General features: G+C 44.9%; 1 pseudogene; it reads left to right on the top strand.

Moving 5' to 3' along the window:
• Positions 1-530: 530 nt before the first annotated feature.
• LOC101786208 lies at positions 531-18,013 on the top strand (annotated as a pseudogene).
• Positions 18,014-19,268: the final 1,255 nt, after the last annotated feature.

Below are 19,268 nucleotides of genomic sequence, written 5' to 3'. Positions count from 1 at the left end.
GCTGTGGGTTCACTCTGAAGAACTTTCTAAATAGCTCGAAGTGGGGTTGAATGCCCAGGAAGGCCTCGTAGAGGTGCACAAAGATAGCAACGTGCAAGATAGAATTGGGGTTAAGGTGGACAAGCTTTAAATTGTAGTACCTCAGAAGCCCCTGGAAGAAGTTGGACGACGGTAGAGGCAGCCCACGCTCAATGAAGTGCGCGAAGATCACTGCCTCGTCTGGATAGCTCTCCAGTGGCCACGGATTGCCGGTTGCTTCCCTCTAATCGGCAAACTCCTTCTCCTGGAGAAGATTCATATTCACTAATACCTGGATGTCCGCCTCTTTCAAGATGGCTCTTTTCCAGGCACTAGCTTGATTCGGCGGCGCCGTCTGGTCGATCTTATCGTACTTGGGCGCCGGCAGTTGGACTTTCTTCTTGTCAGCGTTGCGCTTCTTGGACTCCTCCGCCTTTCTCGAGGTTGCTTTCTTGGGTGCCATTGCTCCTATGGTCTTCTGGCGCATGAGCTGGAGGGCTAGACAGTGAGGGATGGTGGCAAGCGGTGGTGTTAGGATAATAGTGCAGAAGATCAACGGGTGCAATAGCTCGGGGTAAATGGAAGGGGTAAGATTCCTCTGATATTTATAACCGGGGCACAGGTAACCGAGCGACGAGAATTACACGAAATATTCTGTTTTTAAAGCCATCAATTGTCGCTGGAAAGATTTCCAATTTCTTCGGAAGAGTTAAGATTTCTGAAGACAAATGGTCATGTTGACCATTGGTTGACCCTTATACCCAAACTAGTCGTGTAACGGCTCGGGGGCTGTGTGGCACGTGCTCGTTGGCCCTGTACAACAACAGACCTGTAACGCTACCCTCGACAATATAAGGCGAGGCAGGGACACACTCCAAAGGATGATCAATCAATACAACACAACCAACACATAGGACATAGGGTATTACGTGACATAAGCGGCCTGAACCTGTCTAAATCGTGTGTTCGAGTTCACCTTCGAGTTCCAGGTCTTCGGTGAGCCCCACACATAAAACACTACCTCGGGTACCCCCTCGGTAGGTTGCCGGGTCTAAACACTAACACATGTGGTCGTGTTCTATCTTTTAAAAACCGAATACAAATTAAAAGTATAAATATGAAAAGTATGAAAGTTTGCTTAAATATAGTTTAAAATCTGAACTACGTCCTTCTTGACTCAGGAGCATGTCTAAATCCCAAAAGTAAAAATAAGATTCCACATTTACATGTGTTTGTTGGGAAATCCAAGTGTTGAGGTATGTCATTTTATTCTTGTTTAGTGATGTTTAAATTTTATTTTTGCTAAACACTCAACTTTTAGTCAATACAAACTTTGTAATCCTTCCTGTCTAGTTTCATATGGGTATCATCTTGGGGTGTGAAAACTTGGTTGGGCATGTTCAAATTAAGGTCAAACTTGAGTCAAAAACATGTTTCCTTCACCTGCTCCTGTCCTTCCCTGCCTGAAATGTGGAACGCGCGGCGGCCATCAGCCAGCAGGTGATGCTGGCCGTGCCATGCGCCAGCTCCCGCGGCGATCGTCACACGGCCCTGGGCGCCGACGTGTCCGTTCCCGCCCACTTGCTCTGCCATGCCCATGCCACCGATGTCCATGCTAGCGCTGCCTTTCCTCGAGCTCCGCACTGCAGCGATGTCCTCACACCACCCTCTCTCCACTGCCGCCATCCTCTTTCCTTGACTCAGCACCCAGTCATCGCTCGGCCTTATCCTCCAAGTCACTGACCTCACCTCTCCTCCCTGCTCTCTTTCTCTCATTTCCCTTTCTCCTTCCTCAGGATAGAGCCACCAAGAACCCGAGCTCCTCCACCCTTCGGCCAAATCAACCCACTCCCTTCCACCATTTCCAAGTCACCACTGCCCACACCTACCTCACCTGCCCATATACCTCCTCCACCTCTTCTTGCCCAGCGCCATGGCCTCTGGCGCTAGGGATTGAAGTCCACGTGCCCGCCATTGCCGCCACCTGCCACCACCTACCTCACCATGCACACCCACCATCCCGACCCTCTCTTCTCCAACCAGCAACCAAAATTGACCCATGGTAAGCTCCTGTTCGTGACACGCTCACTATTTCTTGGAGTTAGGCCAGTTGTCGGCTCGATTTCGCGCTCACCACCGGAGTGCCGCCACCGCTCGTTGGGGGTAGCCTTAGGGATAGGGTTTCGGGGGAAGGAGTGGGGGTGAGGGTGTGACTAGATGAAGAAGAGGTCATGGGGTAGTCACCGAGGCGGGGGAAACCATCGCCGCGCCACCGGCCATGCGTGCGCATGGGCGCCTAAGAAAGAAGGAGAGAAGGGTGGTGTTTTTAGGTAATAGAAAGTCCAGGGGGTTATGAGTGAAAGTTCTAGGTTCAAGCGCTAGGTGGGAAATCTTCAACGGGCCTAGGCGCTAGATCCAGGGGCTGATTTGTAAAGGGAAGGGTAGATCTGCTGGTAAAATTTGTTTCCGAGGGTGTAACTGTAACAATACTTCTCCCTTTTCATCCTTAGTTTTGTTTGTAAAGGCTGAAACTTTGAAGCTCCATCTAAAATCATAGAAAAATGATAAAAATACTAAATTTTGTTGGTTTCCTTCTGATCAGATATTCCTAGTACACGTACTTGTTCTTGTGAGATGTATGTTTCTGTTGCTGATTAAAGTTCATGTTGTTCAATCTCCTTAATTTGGAATAAATAGTTCTAACGCTCATAAAATCCTAATAAATTCACAGTAATATATCCTAGTGTTAGAAACTATTCTAGGAAGTTTGTAGCACCAAATTGCTGATATAACTTCTGTGGTAGTCCAATCATGATGAAATTTTTACAGTAATGTGTATATGTGATGAGTAAGCTCCTTTAAATGATTAATGTTCATATAACACAAAATTCTTTTTGAATAATTATTCTGGCTGTGAGCTAGCTGGTTTAATTAAAAATATTTGCTACTGGAATTATAGGCCAACAAATTATTTTTATGCTCTCTATCAGTAGCATATTCATCTCTGAAAAGGTTGCTAGCAAAATCTTTATGATTACTTGCCTATGCCATTTGTTTAGTCTCTAGCATGTTGTCACCATAGTTTCATTCATGAACCTGTGTTACTTAGATCTGCCACCATCATGACATGCTAATCGCTTGCTTAGGATCTAATTTTGATGCCATGCTTCAAACCAAGTAACTGAAATATTATTGACATAGTTCGATAGTTGTATGTTTCACCGGAAAACTCTAGTAGTTCTTTTTATATCAATCGTATTTATTGTGTAGATAACAATATGTTTCTATGCTCTACCGTGAACTTTAATGCTATATGGTTGAGTTGCTACACTCTTTAAACCAGATGTTATGCATATGTCATCGCTTTTCAATCAACTCATACATATGCATTGCCATGTAGATAATTGTCACACCCTGAAATTTTCGAATTTCAGGATGTGAATAAAAAAATAAATAAACAATAATTTTCTCATAATTTTAAAAAAATTTCCAACATTTATTTTTCTTTACAGGAAATTTAGTATAGGAAAAATAATTGTTTGCTTTTATAAATTAAATAATGTTGGTCTATGTCTGTGCATTCATGTCACTGCATCTTGGTGTTTCTTGAGTGCAAAAGTTTGAAAAATGCGTATAGACGTTACCCAGACCCTTGTGAGAATTTTCCATCTTTTTCTGGAAATTATTCTCCTTTTCCTAGAGCTAAATCCAATTTTTGGAAGGTTCTAAAATCCTTTTCACGAGCTCCAAGTATTTTATTTGGATTCCTTGCATCCCAATTCATCTCTGAGATTTATCGCAGATTTTTTGGAATTTTCTAGGTATTTTTCTCGCTTTAGAAAACGATTCCGGCTATTTCTGGAAATTGTTTTCGCGGAGATAAATAAATTCAGAAATTCCACAAATAGAAAAATCAATCCGAAAATATCTTTTTCCGAGTCTGGCCTATATATATATTCCCGCGTTCGTCTCGACGCGAGGATTTCAGATCTACAAACCTTTTCACGAGTTGCCTCTCCTAACTCTCTAGATCTGAAGTCAAAGATCGGTCTTCGCCAAACTCCGGTGAGCTTTTCTGGCGAAACCGTGGACTTCCGGCGAAAACCGACACCACCATGGAGTTCCTCTCTTCGAGCTCTACGCCGTGGTGTGGTGGATTGCGTGAATCCGATGTCAGCTCCGTCGTCTTTCCCGACTCCGGCGAGCTTTTTCGCCGCCATTGTTCATCTGTGGACGAAGGTGAGCACACCATCTTGTTTGTCTCGTCGATATCGTTCCATTTTGCCGTTCATGCGCGAGATCGGGCTTCGTTTCCGGTGATCCCCCCTTTCTCTCTCTTTTTCTTGTTTCTTCATCCTTAACAGACCGTGCTTCTGATCGCCCTGCCCCTTCTGTTTATGCTCGCAAGAGCCGCATTGTCCGCTGCCTCGCTCCTGGCCGAGCTGCCACCCGCACCTCATGCCAGCATCACCGCTGGGGCCAGCAGCCACCGCCGCCGTCAAGCTTGGCCGCCGGTCGGAGGTCCTAGCTCGGTCACCGGATTAACCGGATGGGAGGATGAAGAAGACAAGGCAGTTTTGCAAATAGATCCCGAAAGAAATAGGTAATTAGTTATCGTCTTCTTTGTGTCTTGGCAAACTAGCAGATACCCCCCTGGATCTATTAGTTTCCCTAGATCCAGTCCAGCCCCTGCAGTTTTGCAAATCTAACCCTGTCCTTTAACCTTTTCGTGAGCACTATTCCTTGTGTCTTGCCAATCTTCTTAGCTAACCCTCCAAGTCTACGGTTAATTACGTTTAGGCCCCTACAACCTCGTTTAACCCATAGATTCCACGTTTAAGCTCTGTTTAACCTCGTTCAAGTTACGTTAGATGCATAACAATGTAAATTACACGTTAGTGGTAATGTTTTCCTTCACACATGTTTTTTGAAAATAAAACTTATATTAAAATGGATTAATGCCTGACAAACGAGTTCTTCTCTAAATAAAATCTATTTAGTGTTAAACATCATTTTTCATAATAATTGTTAATTTGATTAATGCCTACTTCATAGCCTCTTCTAAATAAAAGCCAATTAGGTTATATATCAGTTTTTCATAAACTAAAGTTAATAGGATTAATGCCTATCTAAATAATTCTTCCAATTAAAAGCCACTTAGAGTTATACCTCGGCGTTTCATAAATTAAATTCAATTTGATTAATGTTTATTCAATTTATTTTCTAAATAAAATCTGTATAGGTTATATCTCGAGTTTTCATAATTAAATATTAATTTGGCTAATATAAATATAAATGTGTTTTTAATTTAATCTACTTAGTTGAACTCGAGATGTAAAGCTATACGCTTAGATGTCTACATGTATCTTATTTTTAAATTAAATGTTTAATTTGCATAAATTATACTCAAATATTTATAAATAAAATTGGACTAAGCTTTACACCGTCTTTTCTTATGAAAATATAAATATGACTTGAATGAAGCTTGTAGCTCTTATCTTTCTTTGGTAACTCAAAACTCTCGATAGCTTTATCTTTTCAACCATAGTTCCGTTGTAAGCGTTCCTGCGTCCGCGTAATCCTAGAATCGAGCCATGTTCTTTTATTACGCTCTTTTAAAGCCTGTCTTTTTTTTGGTGTACTGCTCTTAATTGTATTTGTTTGTTTGCTTGTATGATTGTGCCGGTGATTGCTTCGAGTAGAAGGATCGCTGTTCGAAAGCTTTGAAGATTAAGAGAGCAAGAGCCGAAGAGCAGTAAGAAGTAACTAGTCGCTGGAGAAAGGCAAGTGTGTCCTTGTGCTTTTGTCCCAATAACTTTGTTTAATCACTATTGCATATGCTTGCATTAAATGTGATGGGTCCTATTAAGGTTTGCCTAGTTTTTATGATTATTCCTTCCCAACCTGGGTTTACCTTTTTGTTGGGTAGATATGCTTGGCTGCTATACTTGGGTTATGGTGGTTCTAATGAACAACATGGTGAACTTATTCTATTTATGATATACCTTTAGTTAATACAAGATTACAATATTTAATTGGAACATGGAGCGACCACCCAGGAAAATAGTGCTACCACAAGACTAAATGGCTCTGGTCTTGCCTGAATAATTACAAACTTTAGTCTGGAGTAATCTTACTCGTGATGAGGCGAGAGGGGGGACTGAGTCGTTGCATTATCGGCCTGTGAGAGGTTGTGCACGCTAGACACTGAAACCTTAGCAGGTTACCACTGACTAATGAATCTTTGTAAAGGCCTCGTAGCGTCCCTATGCAATCACACCTCGGAAGTGTGGTATTGTGCATGATCAGCACAAGCTTGGTTGGATCTAAAGTTCTTTTGAACTTTTACGTGACTTGTGGGTAAAGATGTGCAACCTCTGCAGAGTGTAAAACTGATCGATCAGCCGTGCTCACGGTCAAGAGCGGCTTGGACCCTCACATGAGTAATATACTTGAAGATGGATTTAAATTGTGGTTTACGCTATGGTTATGGTTGTGCCATATGCTTATGGCTTATGTTTATGTTTGTATTAATTGTGGGTTGGTATATACTTATACCTTAGTAATCAGGTGCTAATAAAATTTGACCAACTAAAAATGCTTAATGCAGTCAACCAGTCAGCCTTTCCTTGTTTAACCCTTGCATTCATATTCTCCTCACACTTGCTGAGTACGACAAGTGCTTACCCTTGCTATAAACAACGTTGCTCAGAAGAAGAAGCTGCTATGAAGTTGTTGTGAAGATGGTGCTGAGTCCTAGGCGTACGCAGCCCTCAGTCGATTGCCTGTGAAGTTTGGAGCTTCCGTTTCCATAATTAAGCTGTATATATCTGATGGTTTCGTAAGTCTTTATTTGTATCTTTTTACGTGATACTGTTTCTGTTATTCACTAATGATGTCACTATATGTATGAAACTTGATTCTGGCATACATATAGGTAGCACTTGGTTTTGTCCTTAAAATCGAGTGTGACAATAACTCGATAGCCGACGGTCTTTATGAACTGATCGCTGCGTCCAAGAGCGAGCCACTTGAAGCCTCACAAGTTGGAGCATCTCAAGACCTGAACCAAAATTCAGAAGAGCTCAAAGCTAGAATAGAAGGCAAGCACCGGAGCATGACTACTAACTTCAAAACTATGAAATGTTCTTACTTATGTAAATTACTTTTATGCATTAAGTTACTAGGAGTTGAATGAAACCATAGTTGCATGATCCCTAGGACTCCCAAGTTCACATACTAGCATGTGTAGGTTGATAGAAATGCCATTCTTAATTTAGAATGGTAGAAGTCGAGTGATTGTCGGTCACTCGCGAGATATAGGTTCCTTTACTAGCTATGATTAAGTCTGAAATGAATGGTGCACATGAGAAAAGTTGGAGACCGGGCGGAGATAGAAATGATGTTGGTTATGGTTGTTGGTTGTGCTCCGTCCGTGTCAATTAAGACCCGTTCATTGTGGCCCCACTGATCAAATTTGAATTGTACTATCCACATGCCGGAAGTAAGAGGTAGTTGAACCGGTAAGACCTAGTACCATATTGCGCGATTGTAGATTGAGTTAGTCATGTTTCCCATTTATGTGCTGGTCAGTGACTCATGTCTGGCCCGGGGAGGTACCGGTTTGGATTTGTACTCGAGGGTCGCAGGAGTTCTCAAATGCTATTGCTCTCTAAGGGAACCGTTTGCCATATGCGGCTCGACGGGGCATGCATATGTCAAGTGTCTAGGTTATTAATCAAATCGATTCACTACCGCTCTTCGTTAAGAGAACCTTGATCACTGTGTCACATCGTAGTAAGAAATGGAATGAAAGGAAATATGAAATGATGATGATGTTGTTGTCTAATCAATTATTTTTCCACGCTGAAATGTTTTGAATATCTGCTCACTTAGAATGGTTAGCTCAACTTAAAATTGGGTGCTAAAACTTGAAAGTAAGGATCCACTCTGTAACAGCTGCCATTTGAGGCATTACAATGACTTTGAGCAATTAGAAGCAATTCCAAAAGGAAAAGAAAAGAAATTGGCAAAAAAATCAAATTCGGTCAAATTTGACCGAAATTTGAATTTCAAATTCGAAATTCAGAAAAACTTGTCAAACATATGGAATACAAGTGTAAGAGTATTTGGAATTGAGGGATCAAAAATTTGGAATTGAAATAGTGCTAATTATCTCAAAGGAATCAGTGAAAAGAAAAAGAAAAAGGATGTTCACTATTCACCGTCCGAAAACAGCAGTCCAGAAAAACAGCAGCAGAGTCTGTTTTCAAAATTAATTTCTGGCGAATTTTGCAACTAAGTGCACCAAGTCAACTACACTATACTGAAGTATGAACCTTGGACTACAATATTCATGTGTTGTTGGCCAGGAACAGTGAAGGGAAGGAAGTCAAACTCAAGCTCAAAGTCAGCACAAAATCACAGTTAACTGAAACTCTGAATTTGGTTAAGTCTGAAACAGCAGCAAAGCATCAACTTGGAACTCGAATTCAGAGCAATGTAGATCAAAAGGGGTACTTGTTCATGAGCAAAATGGAACATTGGGACATTGTAGAACACATTTAGGAAGATGTTGAACTGAAAGAACAAGAATTGAGTCATTAATTTGGTTCCCAAAGTGAGAGCAACACCACTGTCATAACTGACGAACTGAATTTCTGATTCAGTCAAAATTCAGAACAAACTCGAGCAACATCTCCAAAATTCCACTGGTTTGATGTTTATCTCGGGATGGAGCCAAAACAAAAGATGACGGGTTTGAGATTATCTCCAACTTCTGTTAAGGTGCTGGAGGCCGTCGGATTGAAGATCGACCACGACTCAGCTCTGAAGATCACGGGCGGTGACTGAGCACCCAGACGTGTCACTGCTGCCGTCGTCGGTCGACCGCCAGCGCGTCTAGCTAGGCCACCTCCTCACCACGCAAGCCTACGGGTAGGCCACGGTGTCGTCCATGGGCAGGGTGAAATGCTTGAATAATTACTGCTCCCGCGCCGCCGTTTCACCGTCTTCCTTTTTACCGCCGCCCGCACTCCTTTGTCGAGCACCGCCGCCAATCAAAATTCCACCGCCACGCCTCGCCTCCCGTCGATTCCTCTCGCCCACTCCTCCACAGACACCCCAGCTACACCCCAGTCTAGTTGTTGTCCAACATCCATGCCGGAGTAGCCGTGCTCGCCGCCGCTTTTGTCCACCGCCGTCGCGTCGCCCGCTCACGGTGAGAACCACCTTGCGCTGCTTCTCTTCTGTCTTGAGTAGTTGTAGTCGAGTCCTTAGGGTCCTAGGATGGTGTACGGGTAGATGTTTGAGTAGGTTAGGCTGTCGTCGTGAGAAGCCACGGCCGGCCGAGGGAGTCGCCGCCCGTCGCCGTGGAGGGGATGGCTCCGGCCATTTCCCGGGGAGCTGTTGCCGCGCGCGGGGCCGTATAGGTGTAAAGGTGGTGTCGCGACCTAGTCCCGCCGCCGGGAGGGCGCCGGCCGGCGAGCCGCCCCGCCCCCTGTCACGGGCGAGTTTTGGCGGGAGGAAGGAGAAGAACCTGGGCGCTCGGGCCCGCGCGTCAGTGGATAAAGAAGGGGGGGGGAAGCGCAGCAGAAGCAGGCAGGCCGGGTGCGCGGTCGGTTGCTGGGCCGCGACTTGAAGGCCCAGCGGCGCGCGCGTATAAGTGGAAAAAGAAAAGGGCCGAAGGCCCAGTGGGAGCCGGCCAGTTTTCGCAGAGAAAAAGAAAAAGGAGGTGGGCCGAGAGGCTGGTGTTGGGCCGAAGAAAAGAAAGAAAAGGAAAAATCGGCCCGCGGGGCCCGTCGGGGGGAAGAAAAGAGCCGGCGGGTAGATTGAATAGGGAAAGGTGGGGTCCGCGCCGTGGGGCCCAGCGTGCGTGAGAGAGGGTAGAGAAGGGTTGAGTAAGAAAAGTTTTCCGGATGATTTTCGGGAAAAATTAGATTCCTTTAGGTAAATAATTCGTTTAAATCCGTTTTACACCTTTTTAATCACAGAAATTTGTAGGAGTGTCCAAAATTAGTGAAACCAATTTTGTTAGGCTTGTTTTATTTTCCTTTATGCATTAAAATTTTTACACCCTAGGAAAATAATAAAAATTCGTGTATTTATTTAATGCCTTCCTTTTAAGGTAATTAAATAAATACTTAATATTTATAAAATGTATAAAATATAAATAATACTTTATTAATCACAAATAATTCTTAACTCATAGGAAATTAGATTTTCAAGTTAGGAAACAATTACCACTTTTTCTAAAAATAAAAGAAAAAGCTATAAGGAGGGTTAAATAAGAAAAATAAAAATTGTAGGTTAATCTTTTTTTTAGATTTTTGTGTGTTGGCTTGCAACTTTATCATGATAAGTCGTATAGTCCTTGTTGGCTTGCAACTTTATCATGAAGGAAAGTTGTATAGTCTGTTATTCAAAAATTTTGCATTCGAACCCTGCATGTATTATACCGTAGATCCTGAAGCACCGGAAGCAGTTTATTGGGAATTTTCAGAAGGACCTTCGGAGTCCGAAGAGGTGTTTGAGTTCGTTCCCTGTGAAGCCAATTCGTCAGAATCTACTAATCTTTTTAGCGAACAAGGCAAGCCCCGGTGCATTTATACCTATCTATTTTGGAATCGTTATTTCATGTGTCTAGTTATAGGTTATTGCTTATTGTATGCACTAGGTCTAGGAGTTGATTGAAACCTATTCTTGTGTATGATCATGCCTTGTTTTAAGGACATCTTTGCCACTTGTTCAAACCTTAGAAAATACCCAAGTCTAGAATTGCTTACTTGCTTACATGCTTGGTTTACCAACCTTAAGGAAAACTCTTAAGTCATACATGTTGCTTATAAAGGATACCTTGGAAAATGAAAACGGACAGAAGCTAGAGATGTAGTTCTGTCTGCTAGATTAATTTGATTAAGGCCCGATTCGTTGTCTTAACCTTTGATCAAGTGATAAGCATCTGATCACTTACTGGGTATGGGACCAGTAAAGCCCAGTAGATTAGTAAACTCTGTGATCAGGAATACTTCGTACCCGCGCTTGACGTGCTGGAGATTGGCAGGGGTGTAGCCTGAAACTCACATGGAGATCGGGCCAGACGTGGGGTCCCATGTGGGGGTGCATCCCTGGGTCCGGGTAGTCGTATTCCTAATCATTGATTTTGCTAATCGAGAGGTTGTTAGATACGACCTGGACAGTCGTATAAAGCTGGTGATCAGGGTACTCTCCTGCAGGATGTAAATGGATCCGGATCGCCGCAATTCTCGGTTATGAATGCACTTGATCACCGTTGAGCATCGTAGTATCAATTCATGCAATATGTATCTTCTGTTATCAAGTGATGTATGATTTAATAGCTATGGTTGCTTTTACTTCTGTTATCATTTAGAATGGTTAGGTAATGACTTAACTCAAATAAAAGATAAAACTAAGGCCTTACTCATAGTAAGCTTTTCGGCAAAAATGGTGTCAACCAAGCTCACCCAAAAGCTGGCATGCATTCCAAAGAAAACTATTTATATTGGTTAGGTAAGACTTGCTGAGTACCCCGTACTCAGGGCTTTCCCCTTGTGGCTATCTTTCAGAAGCTCCACAGGAGGCTACAGAGGAGGAGACCCCGAAGCCCTAGGGTATTGACTTGAGTCTTACAATACCCTAGAGAAAAGTTTACCTACGCATCTTCTCCTGAACTATTTATGTTTAAATCTTAGAGCTTGTCTAACACTGCATCAATAAGTTTGTTTCAACTTATGTCCTGTAATAACTCGTACCTCTTAAATATGTATGTAAAAATGTAATGTTTGTTGATATTATCCCATCACGGATATTATCCTGATGTATAGTTATGAGACACGCCGTGGATCCTTCGAGGAGTCCTAGGGACACTCGACGGACTACCGGACTTATGCTGTTTTAGGTGCGTTTCGGATAATTGCTGTTCCGACAGCGATTAGGCGCACTTAAACCAGCTTAAATTGGGCGGTTCCGCCACACACTCGTAGTTGATTTTTGGCAAAACAAACCCTTGAGCCAAAAACCTTACATATTAGGAGTCGGCTAAGTATATACCATAGTCGGTAAGTCTTGTGGAGTATTAGTATACTCAGCGTTGCTGGTTGATGTAACAACCTAGAGTAAATAAGCTATGTTTTAATCTTAAAACAAGTCATTAGTGCTTAAAGAAGAACTTTGACAACATTAAGGCAAGTGAAAGTACCCTTGTGCCCTCACAAGGTTAAAACGCTACCCAAACTATAACTCCAATGTTTGCTTAAGAACTTAAAAATCTGTCCAACTGAGAGTTGTAGAACTCAACCTTCCTAACAACTTTCATTTTTGGTTTTTTGCTTTGATCTAAGTAGAAGCCCTCCAAAAATCCAAAATACCAATCTGTGTTGTTTTGTTTTAAAACAGGCAAGGTCCCAACTTTGGGGCTCTCTATTTCGACATTTCTAATGTCAACTTGAGCTGAACCCGATACCAAAGTTTTTTGAGCTCCAGGACCTTAACAACTTTGCTTTAAGGAACAAGTTTGAAATCTGTCCTGAAAGCCTTCAAAATCCAGGTCAAAGTCCCCTAGTTTGGTCAACTCAGCCTCCTTTAGCAATTCCGGCTAAGTCTGGAGATCAATTCGACCTGTCACCTTATGGTGGGCTTATCTTTTAAAAGTTGAATAGAACATCAGAAAACCCCTTTATAAGAGTTTGAGAGCTGAGTCTCTACAACAACTTTGTTAATTGGACCTTGGTCCAATTCACCTCCGAAGTTTCCCAAATATACAGCTCAAGTCAGCCCAGAACCCTAAAAACCGGTCAAAACCGCCATTTTTTGCCTAAGTCCAGAAAATCGGTGTTCCTCCGAACTTTCGAGTTCTGAATCTCCAAATCCACCATGATTTTGAACTTGGTCAAATTACAAAAGTTGGACTTTGGTCTCTGTACTACAACTTCTGTAAAGGGAGTCAACATGGTGCGATTTTGAAATCAGAAGATCAAGAGGCTCGAAGACGGGACCGAACAAAAATCCCGCAGATCCGTAGGCCAGAGCGCGTCCAAGCGCGCGTGCGTCGCGCTCCAGAGCGCCGCCGCCGCGTGGCATGGTCTCACCGGCAAGCGCCGCCTTGCCTAGTCATCGGCCGTGACAAGATGGATCAACGCGCCCGTTCCCTCAGTCACAAGCAGTGACGCCCTGCAGCCCCTCCGCCCCGTCTCGTCTCGCCCGAGGCGTCGCCGGCCGCGCCAGGCGCACTACCCGTAGCTCTACCACCGCCCCGGCCACTCCACGGCCGAAGCCAGCCGCTGCCACGCTGGTGCCGCCTCGCCTCCCATGCACATCCGCCTTACCCGGATCTCCGGCCACGTGCCCCAACGCCTTCCGGCCCTCCCGTCAAACCCCTGATCGCGCTGCCCACGCGCGCGCCCTGTAACACTGCCACCTCCGCCAACGACCGCGCGGGCCACGACAGCTCCTCCCCCGCCTCGCCAGTAGCGTGCCCCGGCAGAGCCGCTCACCCCGCGCACGCTTGCGTCGCGTTGCTCACCCTGTCACCTCGCCTGCCGTGCTCCTTCCCTCTCCCCTATCCGCCAATGGTGCTCTCGCCATTAATGGCCGCAGCAGCGCCCCAGCTTCCCTCTGATCTCGGCCGCCAGAGCCACAACCCCGCCTTGTTTGCCACTCTGCCCTGGCCCTATACATAGGAGCCCAACGCCGCCGGTGCCCCCTTCCCCGCTCGCCCGAACCTCGCCGCCCCTCCCCTGTTTCCACTCCCCACGCCGCCGCCTGAGCTCTCTGTGGAGCTCCCCCTTCTGCCCAACCCCGCACCTTGCCGACACCACCAGCCACTTCGCCATCCTCTCGCGCAGCTATAGAGCTTGCTTGTTGCCCGCGAGAAGCACCACCGCCGCTGGAACACCGCCGGACCCCGCCGCCACCTGAAGCTTTCCACCTTCCGTCGTTCCGCCCCGGCCAAGCCTCCCCGTCGCCCCCAACCGCTTCAAACCGGACCAAGGTGAGCCCGTAAGCCCTCCCGGCCACTCACTGTCCCAAGGTCGCCGGCGCATCGCCGGGATTTTGCCCGCCGCCGCCGCCCGTGCGCCCGAGGACCCAATTGCTTTTGAGAAACGTGAACCAGAGGCCTTAGTATTAAAATCCAGGACCTTTACACGATTAAACCCTAGACCTAGGGGCTAGTCCGCAAGTTTACCTCGGTTTAAATGTTTTAATCGGCAGAAATTGTGTTTAACTTATGAAATTCACCAAAATTCATAGAAAATTTAGAAAAATGCCAAACCAATTTTGCTAGGCTCATAATAAAGATTAGTTTTTAATAAAAATATTTTTGTCACATGTCACTGTTGGATTTAATGTGGTATGTTTTAATTCTTGTTTAAGTCATTTAAATCATAACAAATCATAGAAATATCATAAAAAGATGAAACCAACTCTCATATGTTTGTTTCAAGCAGTAGAAGCTAGGAAAAATGTTTTGGAGCTGGCTCAGGTGTACAACTCCCTATTTTTGTTTTACCATGTGTTTAAAAGGTTGTTTTCACCTTTTTGCATAACAATTAATCTGGAGCTGAGAAAAGTATGAAACCTTCTATTTTAAATCAGTGATATAACTCAATTTATGGGAAAAATATGGAAACCACCAGAAGTAACTAGGTGAACCACCTTCCTATTTAGGGAAGAATAAATGGGATAAATGCATAGAAAACGTCACCTTTTCGCAAAAATAGTTAAATATCAGCTACCTTGAGGTAATAAAGGCTATATTGGATGAGGTACAAAAAAACATTCAGAAATAGGATAACTTTCCGATCTAAAGCTTAACAAGTGATGTTACCTATATGTACACAATCGCCGTCAAACCAACCCCGGCCTATACCACACCCCACCTTCTTCATGTAAATAAAGAAAGTTCAGAATCTTGTCTAAGTGAATGTGGCCTATATAACTTCTTCTTCTTCAGCACTAATTTGTGTTTGCAATCTATGAAAAGTGAAGATTTAACTTGATACATTGCATTTCGTGTAGAGCTGAACCTCGCAGACGAAACCTACGAGCTTCACCCAGCGCCGGAAGATGGAGCCGTAGCTGAGCCGCCCGCTTGCAGAAGCTGAGCCCGAGCACACCGAAGACCAGTTCGCTACTGCCCTTCTTGAAGGCAAGCCCCAGAGCATAAACTCCTATCTTTAACTACTTGCAATATATTGGCTGCTTTGATTGTGCATTTACATTTTTAGGAATTGATTGAAACCCTAGATGCATGAATTAGTGCCCTTTGATCTGAACACTAGTATGATAGGTCGAGTAGTTGCAATGCTTAATAGGACTCGGTAAAAGTCGAGTGATTGACTGTCACTTGTGAGTTATAGGAGTTGTTTGCTTTCCTTTTGTTACAACTGTAAGGACAATGGACGGGGTAGGGCTCTGGGAACTATTTTGATGGTCGGTGGATTGCTCCGTCTATCTAATTGAAATTGGACTAAGGTCGAGATGAGATAGTGTTCGTGATCAAGTGTTTGAAAGTACTAATCTCATACCTAGTATGGGATAGGGAAGCCTAGTACCTGATTCAACCAGGACGTGAGCGGTTCGTTCCACTGTCTCTAGAATAAAATTCCCTTGCGGCCGCATGTGGTGACAAGTGTGGTCATAGAATGGCAGAAGTCGGGTTTATGGAGCCTTGTACCAAGGGAAGTGGGCCCGACACGGGTCTGAGAATTGATGGGGACAGCTGACAAATGAAGCGACCCTTCGCGGTGCGCGGATGTCATGGGATTAGGTTCTCCATGCATGGTTAAGAAATTCGAAGCGATTCGTCTGCCTCTCACAGTTTGGAACTACTTAATTGCTATGCTACACTGAGTAAGAATGAACTTGATGACTTTAATATTAATGCTTGTCATTAATTGTTTGAGAAATTATGCTTGTTTAGTGTAGTTGCTAACTTAGACAAGTAAATGTACTTAGAACCTGTGGCTAAAATATTGAAAGTAAGGACTTACTATAATCGCTTTTGGCAAAACAAACCCCAGAGCCAAAGAGCTTGCATGTCTAGGTGTTGGTGGATTAGAACCACCGGTCGGTTAAGTCTTGTTGAGCGTAGTCGCTCAGCCTTGTTGTGGCACCCCTTTTCAGGTGATGTTGACGCCCCCCGAGTTTGCTGCTAGTGGCACTTGGCCTCCCCAGCTTCTTCCTGGGTGGACGGTCGAGTGGGATCCCTTCTCGGACGGTGAGAACCGGGACCATTGATGTCATGATCAGCCTCCTCATGACGTCCGGCATCGGCGCTAGCTTCCATTTATTTATTTCCGCTGCTTAAGAACTCTGCAAACTATGTTTGAATTTCGAACCTGATGTTGTAATAAACTAATGCACTTGTTTAATTTGGGTATTCTGGAACCACTCACCTTCATGTGAGCTATGCTTTCTCGGTCCTGCGGAGTGGTTTATCGGATGAAATCCGACGGACTGCCGAGTTAACTTGATTAAAGCGCATGATCAAGTGTTAGGCGACTTAATTGTGCTTTAGCTAAGTTAATTAGAGTGGTTCTGCCACAGTTGATTACTTTTAGGTCTTAGTGAGAAAAAAATGATGGATATAGTTGCCGGTTTACCTTGGGATGGCCATCCTTTACATGAAGGGTGGTCGGTTGAGTGGCTCCCGGCCTTGCCTTGAGGCAGTCTCGTGTTGGATGATATGTTGTTGGGCTACTCATGTTATCATGTATCTTCGTTAGAATTTTATCGTGATGGTCTTCCGTTGTGTCTTATTTATGAACTCTAGTTTGTAATCTATCTATGTATTTCAAATTCGGTTTGTAAATTAATTCATGTGCCCTATGTTTGTAAACTGAGAAGCCATGTTGTGTCATCTGCGCTCACCTTCATGTGAGACTTGTTGCATATTGTTTCAATCGAGATATTTAGTAGTTGAATCCGGCTTGACCAGATAGACTTTCAGGATACACTGTTTTAAGTGCGTATTGACCAGATTAACCATTAAGAGGATGTTAGCGTACTTAAATCGGTTTAATTTGGACGGTTCTGCCACACTTAGTGCCAGGTTCGATGACTGTAGTAGGATCATATGAGAAACAATAGCACAGGCAGCCACCAAAAATCTATACCCAATATAAAAGAGCGGTTGTTTCTTCCAACCGTCATGGTCATTTTGTAAAAAAGTCCCTCAACTTTCATGGAATAAACCCGCTGACTAAATTTTGAAGAGAGGAGAGCTCGGGTGGAAAAAGGAGGGAAGGGAGGGGGTTAAAGGGGAAAAAGATTCTCCTTTCTTCGAACCAGAGAGGCGAAGGAGGGGGATTGGGCGCGGGCGGCGGCCGGAGCGGGGCGCCCCGCCGCAGCCTCGCGCTGCCACTGCGCGCCTCGACGGCGAGGTCGGTCGGGTGTGGGTCCCACTTGTCAGAGGGCTTTATCCCTCATCTCCAAGCTCCAGCCGGACGAGGTGCTGGTCCTGGACGCGGTTCGGAGCGCATCGTACAGGGGCCGGCTCGCGGCCGATGAGCCCGTGGAGGGGAAGCTGGAGACCTGCGTCGCGCAGTGGTAGGGCAGGGTGGCCGCGGCCAGGGCGTGGCGGCGCTGGCCCCGCCCGGGAGCGTGGTGGATGGGCTAGGCGCGGCGGTGCTCGCGGAGTGCGAGATTCGGGGCAAGGCGGCCAGCACGGTGGTTATGTGGCCAGCGGGCGCGAGGCCGGCGGAGTTCGGGGTCATGCGGCACATGGCAGCGGAGCTCGGCGTTGACACCGCGAAGATCACAGCCAGGGTCTCCGGCCGGGCTGAGCTGGATGCGTTGTACACTTAGGATTGAGATGTTCTCTGTTACTGCTTCTGATTTCGTTGGTTGTGGTGTTGAGTCGTCTGACGAGTTGGGTTTAAGACAATTTGGGGAGAAATATGAGATGCATCGGACGAGTTTGGGGTGATTTGATATATGAATGAATCTTTGGATATGCGGATGAACAAATTCTGATCTGACTTGTGTCATTGCTGTCCTACTGAAGCTGCCTTGCTTATGCTTGATGACCATGAAAAATGGTGTCCAGCCAGACAACCACTCCATTTTCTGATGAATGTTCAGTGAAGGCTTGCTGGACTTCCCTTCCTCACTTCGAATTGATTTGATTTGCCTGAGATTCACAACGTGCAACCTAATTTTGTAGGTGAACCCTGGCTCTGTGTTGTTGACGAACCAAGCCCCTAAGTTTATAATTGAACTCCGATTTGCCAGGATGTTGTGTTCAATGCAGTTGTTTCTTCAGTTACAAAAATCAGCTTACAGATAGTAGTAGTAGCAGCAGCTTGTGGCATCATTGTAAACATATAGACTACTAATAAGCGCGAATTGGTTGGGTGTTTCTGTCTGTATACTCAACACAGCAATATAACACCTTGGATAGTGTTTCCTGCAATTTGTACAAGTAGAATCGAGTAAAAATAAAATACAATAAAATAAGATAGAGTAGTGACAATTAAGCATATTTGAAATAAGATGCTACATTAAGATTTAAACAGATTGGATAGCGTTCTTAGACCCAATAGCATTTGAAAGCCTGAAACAAACCCGGTCATGGGCTGGGCTATATTTGATGGGTTCCAGGTTGTTCATTTGGATCAACATCTGTAAGCTCTTGTTGATCCAAAGCTGAAAATCTGAAACGAGGATGCTTGCTGGCGGCATCTGTTTAAGTGAATCGCAATGCCAGCAAAATTGAGCTTCAATTTCATATTAGAGAATTCTCTTGAACGAATCTTTAACGGGAAGGAAAATTCCTGCATTGTGCTTGAACCGCCAGCTTTATGTTGGGTGGATTAGCTATTTTGCTTATTTGTGTGTGATTGAGTGTAACTTTGTTCAAGAGAATTCACTTGTCTGAACAATGCCTGAATGCTGATGTCGTTGACGTTCCAGGAGCACCTGGAGTCCTGGAGCAGCAAATGTTGGTAGCAAATGCCAATTGCAATGCCAGCGATGCCGTTGCAGATGATTCTTTCGAGTCGTTGTCGGCGAGGAAAGAGACTGTTGAATTGTCCCTAGCCGCACCGCCCGGCCTGCGCCCGCCGCCCACCACGGCCGGGGGAGAGGGAAGAGGAGCCGAGGGAGAGGGAGTGGGGATCGACCGGATCCGGCGGAGGAGAAGGAGAGGGAGGAGAGGAGGTGGGGGCCGGAGGGAGGAGGAGAGGAGGCCTGTGAGTAGTGGAATTAAGGAGAGGAGGCTTGGACTCTGG

This window comes from Setaria italica, chromosome IX (assembly GCF_000263155.2).
Source record: "Setaria italica strain Yugu1 chromosome IX, Setaria_italica_v2.0, whole genome shotgun sequence".
NCBI classification, from domain to species: Eukaryota; Viridiplantae; Streptophyta; class Magnoliopsida; order Poales; family Poaceae; genus Setaria; species Setaria italica.
Note: the sequence above shows the minus strand (reverse complement) of the source record. Positions and strands in the feature narration are given on the sequence as shown.